Genomic DNA, 7,578 nt, shown 5'->3' on the forward strand with positions numbered 1-7,578 from the left:
CAAGATTATATATATTATTTTATTATAAATGAGCTTATGAGCTTTTTCATATGTGGCATTACAAGCTCTTTACCCAGTTGCTTAATGAACAGCACCATGCATTGTTAGCACTCCTTGCAGAGAAGGGCTGCAATGAGCAAAAAAAAGATCAAGGTACACACTTGACACCGTGAGAGAGAATTAATCACAACAGGTGCTGGGGCAAGTTAGATAAAATAACAAGCAAAATTCAATTGTGGAAGCGCTAGAATAAATCACAACAGGTGCTGGGGCAAGTTAGATGAAATACCAAGCAAAATTCAATTGTGGAAGCGCTAGAATAAATCACAACAGGTGCTGGGGCAAGTTAGAGTTAGTGAGAGCTAAAGGAGAAAATAAACGCAGTAGGTCACATAAGTTCTGTCGGATGTTCAAGTTGCCCAGAAGGATGAGCGGCGAGCTGTCATCTGGAAGTTGTAACTCTTCCATTCGTTGTAGAAGTAAATAACTTCTTCTCTGGAAGGATCATTTTCCGCTGTGGTCCAGTCGACTTGGGTCTTTGCCACGATTGCCCGCGGTTAAGCCCACCCGTGCCGTGTGGTGGAAGAAAAAAAGAAGGCCAAATTATTACATCCATCGACAGTCACACGATATGGAATGCTGTTGTACGAATGCGGGAAGAAGTCTTTTACAATTATGCAGACAGAACAAAATATACATAAAGAAATGCTTTCCCACCTCGCTGGAGTTGAAAGCCACGTGTCCCATGTGCCATTCCCAGTGATGTCCTCAGACTGGTGGCATGACTTTGCACGGGCCATCTGAAAATATTTGAGCACCAACGTGTATTATCAGAATACGATTATGGCTGTCAACAGATTATAGACAATTAACTAGTTAATCACACGTTTTGAAAACATTTATCTTGATTACAATATTTTTTTCTCTTATATTAACTGTTTACAGTTTAGTAATTTGTTGTTTCAACTCCATAATGAGCTTGACGTGTGTATATTATTTCTTTGGAATGAGGGGCATATTAATCATATCATTTAATGTTAGATTCATGCTCATTGTGAAGGCAATAAATATATAACATATTGAAAAGCATTGAAGACGCACAATACATTACGTGTCATTTAGCTGCGCCCGGCTGCACGCTGCGGGGAGATTATAGACAATGAAGTTAAACAACAAAGTAGTTAAGTTAGCTGCTGCGAGCACGGTTCTACTCAAAGTGTGTAAATAAAGTGATTCAATCGGGCCAAGTTATTTAGGGCACACGGAAACGTAAACAAAGTGGCGCTGATAGAGTGAAGAGGGGTCTTTTATCCCCGTGAAGCTACCGTAGTTAGCTTAGCTAAAAGACGTATGCTGGTTGTTATTGTTCAGTGCTAAATAAAAACCCTCTTGAATGTAGAACACAACTCACGTCTGGCCTCATACCATGACAGGCACATTAATGTTGACAATTAACTTCGTTAGCCTTGTGTTCACCTTTCCTGCCGGTCCGTCTCTGACCGTAGTCGGAGTTTGCAGGGGGAGGCGTTGCTGTCTGCTCCAGGGCCAAAGTACTGTCGGCTAAGTAAACTTTGGGGTTAATTCCCTTCGTCCCGGGGTTGGTGAATAAAAGTCCGCTTTACTTTCTTTGAGGATTTATTAATCTAACACTGAGTAACAAAGTTACAGTACAGACAATTCTCCGGCCGCTACATCCACTCCGTCATCACAACAACAACACAACTTCCTCATGCGCTCTCCCCCTCCGTAGCCCGTGCGTGTAGCTCTTAAAGGGGCCGCACCATTTTCTCTAGTAACATCACCATGACGTATGTTGCAGAATACGTCTATTTAAATCCAGATGTAAATATATTGAACTGTCCGTGTTATTTGTCCAGGTTAGATGTGTCGTAACTCGCAACCAGCTGCCCGGTCCGCCAGCTGAGTGCCTCAGTCTGCTGTTTCATTCTGTTCATGTGCCACGGAGCAGCTTCTGTCCTTAAACTGAAACGATTTTCACAAACCTGCTCTTAAGTGTAGTTGTTTAAGTCAAACACATCAGCAAGGAGCGTAAACTGAATCATTTTGTTCGTTAGATCAGACGACACGCGTTTAAAAAGAGGAGGAAAAAAAAATAATTTCGTCGGGAGTCGATCCCACGACCATAGCATCGGGGGGCCAACACCTTACTCACTGAGCTATTCTTTCAGATGGATTTGAGAATTCGAAAACTCACTGAAATAGGATTGGTCACTCTCCGCCAAAAATACAGGAAATATTCACACTAAAAAAATTATAACTGCCTTCCTGTTTGTTTTAGAGAAAATTCCTCAGAGACTTTTTTAAGTCTCCCTTTAATACATTTGGTAAAAAATCAGCGGACTTGTCGGTCAAACAGGGTGCGGGCGGGGCTTCGTCAAAATCTTCCAGGGGGCGCAATGGAGGCAATTTTTCACTTTTGATCCAAAACTGCACATCAGGTCTGTAAAGGTCATCACGTAGAATACTCACAGAGGTTTTCAAGAGTTTTGGAGTGTGCCGAGGCTCAGAAGATGTGCTTGAACTTTCATGCGAATATGGCGACGTCACAGCCACAAAGTTGGTCCAAAACTCCCAATTCTCACTGTGAGCCATCGTCACAGTCTTACGTCTTATATTCCCAGATTTGAAGTTGATCAGATTAAAGGGCTAGGAAATGGACATGTAAATGTAGAAACTTTGCATTGACCTAAGCCAATAGGTGGCGCTATACTTTTTCGAAAATCACTGCATGGCATTACTTAAAGGCCTACACAGGCATCATGAATATACATTTCTAGCCAGAAATATCAATGTTCCTTGGAGTTATACCATTTTACATTTTGGAAAAAAATCTTCCAAAATTGTCCAAACTGCACGCAAGCTCACGCCCAGGTAGTTTTATGAAAACTCTTGATTTTAATAACTTTTGACCCCAAGGGTGTCAGGAACCAGTTGCCAGATTTTGAAATGGATCGGATTTAAACTCTCGGAGGAGTTCGTTCATTTGTAAATGCAAAAATTGAAGGAAATGGCCAAAAATACACAGAATCACTACAGCGCCCCCTAATGTTCAAATATTCTGGGAAAATTTGGGGATGTTCTAGGACTCATTGTGAACATGTCCTCAAAATTTGGTGAAAATGGGGGTTGGAAAAAAAAAAGTTATAGGACTTTGAACTTTCAGGACACAAACCTACAAACTTCATTGGTCCATAACTTTATTGAAAAATGAGATATCAACATTCTTTCAATAACTTTTGATCGCATCGAGCCAACGATCATTTTGCCGAAGATTTCGTAAGAATCGGATCAAGCGTCTGGGAGGAGTTCGCAAAAACGTGTTTTTCACAAAATTCAAAATGGCGGCCATAAAACGGTAGGCGCATTTGCATACCATAATTTTTTTTGTGTACAGCACATCCAAGAGCACCTGTGTGAAAAGGTTCCAGGTCGATCGGTAAAAGTAAAAAAATCAATTAACATTGCGGCCACTTTGGGGGGCGCTAGAGAGTTCTTTTTTTTCTCCTCTAATTGCGGGACCCCAATCATACGTCAATTTTGCGCACTTCTGATGCGCGTGCAAAAATTCAAGAGTTTTTGAACATGATGAAGTCCCCAAAAGTGCGTTCGAAGTGGCGAAATAATAAAAAGAAGAAGAAGAATTCTTGCAATTTCAATAGGGCTTTCGCCCGACTTGCAGTCGGCTCAGGCCCTAATTAAAGCTGCAAGCAGCGATGAACGGGCCTTCGCCTATTCTCGCGCGTCGGGGTGGGGCGGCGGTCGGCCGGGCTCGCGGGTCAAAAAAGACTAAAGAGACTAAACGAATCACTCTCGGGGCTGCCATTCAAACCTGAATCTGCGGCCTCGCGAACGGAATCCACCGACGCCGGGCTGTTGCCCCGCTGCAAAAGACCTGCGGAGTAATTGTTACGGGTCTCGGGCACGATGACCACAATAAGTATCACAGCAACACTTGTCTCGTTCTCCAGTTTGCGTCTGTATAATTGATTCAACACATATACACATCCAGTGCATTTTTCTTGTCCTGTATATCTTAGATATCATAGATGCAGTCTCATTTAAGGTTAATTCACAGAAATATCCACCTGTAATTACCTTAGCTGTTATTACGGCCTACTATAGTTCCCATTGACCAACTACATAAGGGATATTTCCACACCATGTTGACTATGATAAACGTATACAACTCTTATTCACATATGGACATTGCACTTTAGAATGTATATTCATTAACTCAGCATGTACCAAACCATATTGTCATGTAAAAAAACCAAAACATGACCAAACATGACTAAATAAATCACTGCCCTTGCATACTGAACAAATATTGCATTCTGGATTCATTTTAAGTCACATGAGGAGTCTTGTGCATGCCAAGAATCAAACCCTGGTTTACTGCGCCAGGGGCCAACGCTCTGCAGATGACCTATATGGTCCAATACAATTTCACAATCGAAACGTCACTCAAATAGGATTGGTGCCTCTCTTGCAAAAATACAGCGAATTTTAATACTTAAATGAGAGCTAAAGGAGAAAATAAACGCAGTAGGGTCACATAAGTTCTGTCGGATGTTCAAGTTGCCCAGAAGGATGAGCGGCGAGCTGTCATCTGGAAGTTGTAACTCTTCCATTCGTTGTAGAAGTAAATAACTTCTTCTCTGGAAGGATCATTTTCCGCTGTGGTCCAGTCGACTTGGGTCTTTGCCACGATTGCCCGCGGTGAAGCCCACCTGTGCCGTGTGGTGGAAGAAAAAAAGAAGGCCAAATTATTACATCCATCGACAGTCACACGATATGGAATGCTGTTGTACGAATGCGGGAAGAAGTCTTTTACAATTATGCAGACAGAACAAAATATACATAAAGAAATGCTTTCCCACCTCGCTGGAGTTGAAAGCCACGTGTCCCATGTGCCATTCCCAGTGATGTCCTCAGACTGGTGGCATGACTTTGCACAGGCCATCTGAAAATATTTGAGCACCAACGTGTATTATCAGAATACGATTATGGCTGTCAACAGATTATAGACAATTGACTAGTTAATCACACGTTTTGAAAACATTTATCTTGATTACAATATTTTTTTCTCTTATATTAACTGTTTACAGTTTAGTAAATTGTCGTTTCAACTCCATAATGAGCTTGACGTGTGTATATTATTTCTTTGGAATGAGGGGTGTAGGAGCCATACATCGTTTTGATTATTCTTTCCTTCTACATTGTTTGTATGTGTGCGTGTGGTGTGACGTCATTTGTATCCACGACACCGTAAGGGGGTGTGGTGTGTGTGTGTGTATATTAGTGTGTGTCTGTTCACCTGTGGGGTGTGGTTGTTTGGAGCATGGCTGCAGGGTGAGCATGGGGAAAAACTTTCTTTTGACCGTCAGCGTCATTGTTATCACCATCGTCAATGTCATCGTCACTTCAATGGAGTTTCATGTGCTTTGATACTCACTTGACCAATAAAATGCATCTGGTAAAGTAAGCGATTTGCGTATGTTACTTCTCGGTGAAACGGACACATCAAAATACTTCAGTGCGACGCGTCATTAGTATGATCCCCTCATGTCTTAGCCTGCTGCGGCTTTTTGGATATTGTTTATTGTGTAAAAGCCGCTATAAGGGGCATATTAATCATATCATTTAATGTTAGATTCATGCTCATTGTGAAGGCAATAAATATATAACATATTGAAAAGCATTGAAGACGCACAATACATTACGTGTCATTTAGCTGCGCCCGGCTGCACGCTGCGGGCAGATTATAGACAATGAAGTTAAACAACAAAGTAGTTAAGTTAGCTGCTGCGAGCACGGTTCTACTCAAAGTGTGTAAATAAAGTGATTCAATCGGGCCAAGTTATTTAGGGCACACGGAAACGTAAACAAAGTGGCGCTGATAGAGTGAAGAGGGGTCTTTTATCCCCGTGAAGCTACCGTAGTTAGCTTAGCTAAAAGACGTATGCTGGTTGTTATTGTTCAGTGCTAAATAAAAACCCTCTTGAATGTAGAACACAACTCACGTCTGGCCTCATACCATGACAGGCACATTAATGTTGACAATTAACTTCGTTAGCCTTGTGTTCACCTTTCCTGCCGGTCCGTCTCTGACCGTAGTCGGAGTTTGCAGGGGGAGGCGTTGCTGTCTGCTCCAGGGCCAAAGTACTGTCGGCTAAGTAAACTTTGGGGTTAATTCCCTTCGTCCCGGGGTTGGTGAATAAAAGTCCGCTTTACTTTCTTTGAGGATTTATTAATCTAACACTGAGTAACAAAGTTACAGTACAGACAATTCTCCGGCCGCTACATCCACTCCGTCATCACAACAACAACACAACTTCCTCATGCGCTCTCCCCCTCCGTAGCCCGTGCGTGTAGCTCTTAAAGGGGCCGCACCATTTTCTCTAGTAACATCACCATGACGTATGTTGCAGAATACGTCTATTTAAATCCAGATGTAAATATATTGAACTGTCCGTGTTATTTGTCCAGGTTAGATGTGTCGTAACTCGCAACCAGCTGCCCGGTCCGCCAGCTGAGTGCCTCAGTCTGCTGTTTCATTCTGTTCATGTGCCACGGAGCAGCTTCTGTCCTTAAACTGAAACGATTTTCACAAACCTGCTCTTAAGTGTAGTTGTTTAAGTCAAACACATCAGCAAGGAGGGTAAACTGAATCATTTTGTTCGTTAGATCAGACGACACGCGTTTAAAAAGAGGAGGAAAAAAAAATAATTTCGTCGGGAGTCGATCCCACGACCATAGCATCGGGGGGCCAACACCTTACTCACTGAGCTATTCTTTCAGATGGATTTGAGAATTCGAAAACTCACTCAAATAGGATTGGTCACTCTCCGCCAAAAATACAGGTAATATTCACACTAAAAAAATTATAACTGCCTTCCTGTTTGTTTTAAAAAAAATTCCTCAGAGACTTTTTTAAGTCTCCCTTTAATACATTTGGTAAAAAATCAGCGGACTTGTCGGTCAAACAGGATGCGGGCGGGGCTTCGTCAAAATCTTCCAGGGGGCGCAATGGAGGCAATTTTTCAATTTTGATCCAAAACTGCACATCAGGTCTGTAAAGGTCATCACGTAGGATACTCACAGAGGTTTTCAAGAGTTTTGGAGTCTGCCGAGGCTCAGAAGATGTGCTTGAACTTTCATGCGAATATGTCGTCGCCACAGCAACAAAGTTGGTCCAAAACTCCCAATTCTCACTGTGAGCCATCGTCACAGTCTTACGTCTTATATTCCCAGATTTGAAGTTGATCACATTAAAGGGCTGGGAAATGGACATGTAAATGTACAAACTTTGCATTGACCTAAGCCAATAGGTGGCGCTATACTTTTTCGAAAATCACTGCATGGCATTACTTAAAGGCTTACACAAGCATCATGAATATACATTTATAGCCAGAAATATCAATGTTCCTTGGAGTTATACCATTTTACATTTTGGAAAAAAATCGTCCAAAATTGTCCAAACTGCACGCAAGCTCACGCCCAGGTGGTTTTATGAAAACTCTTGATTTTAATAACTTTTGACCCCAAGGCTGTCAG

General features: G+C 42.0%; 1 long non-coding RNA gene across 1 annotated transcript; it reads right to left on the minus strand.

Moving 5' to 3' along the window:
- LOC134107475 (uncharacterized) lies at positions 1-844 on the minus strand. The gene is made up of 2 exons (XR_009942745.1): positions 718-844; positions 1-536 (listed from the first exon to the last, which is right to left on the minus strand). It is a non-coding gene; the product is annotated as an uncharacterized LOC134107475 (long non-coding RNA).
- Between the last annotated feature and the right edge of the window lie 6,734 nt (positions 845-7,578).

Source organism: Pungitius pungitius, chromosome 19 (genome assembly GCF_949316345.1).
Source record: "Pungitius pungitius chromosome 19, fPunPun2.1, whole genome shotgun sequence".
Taxonomy (NCBI): domain Eukaryota; kingdom Metazoa; phylum Chordata; class Actinopteri; order Perciformes; family Gasterosteidae; genus Pungitius; species Pungitius pungitius.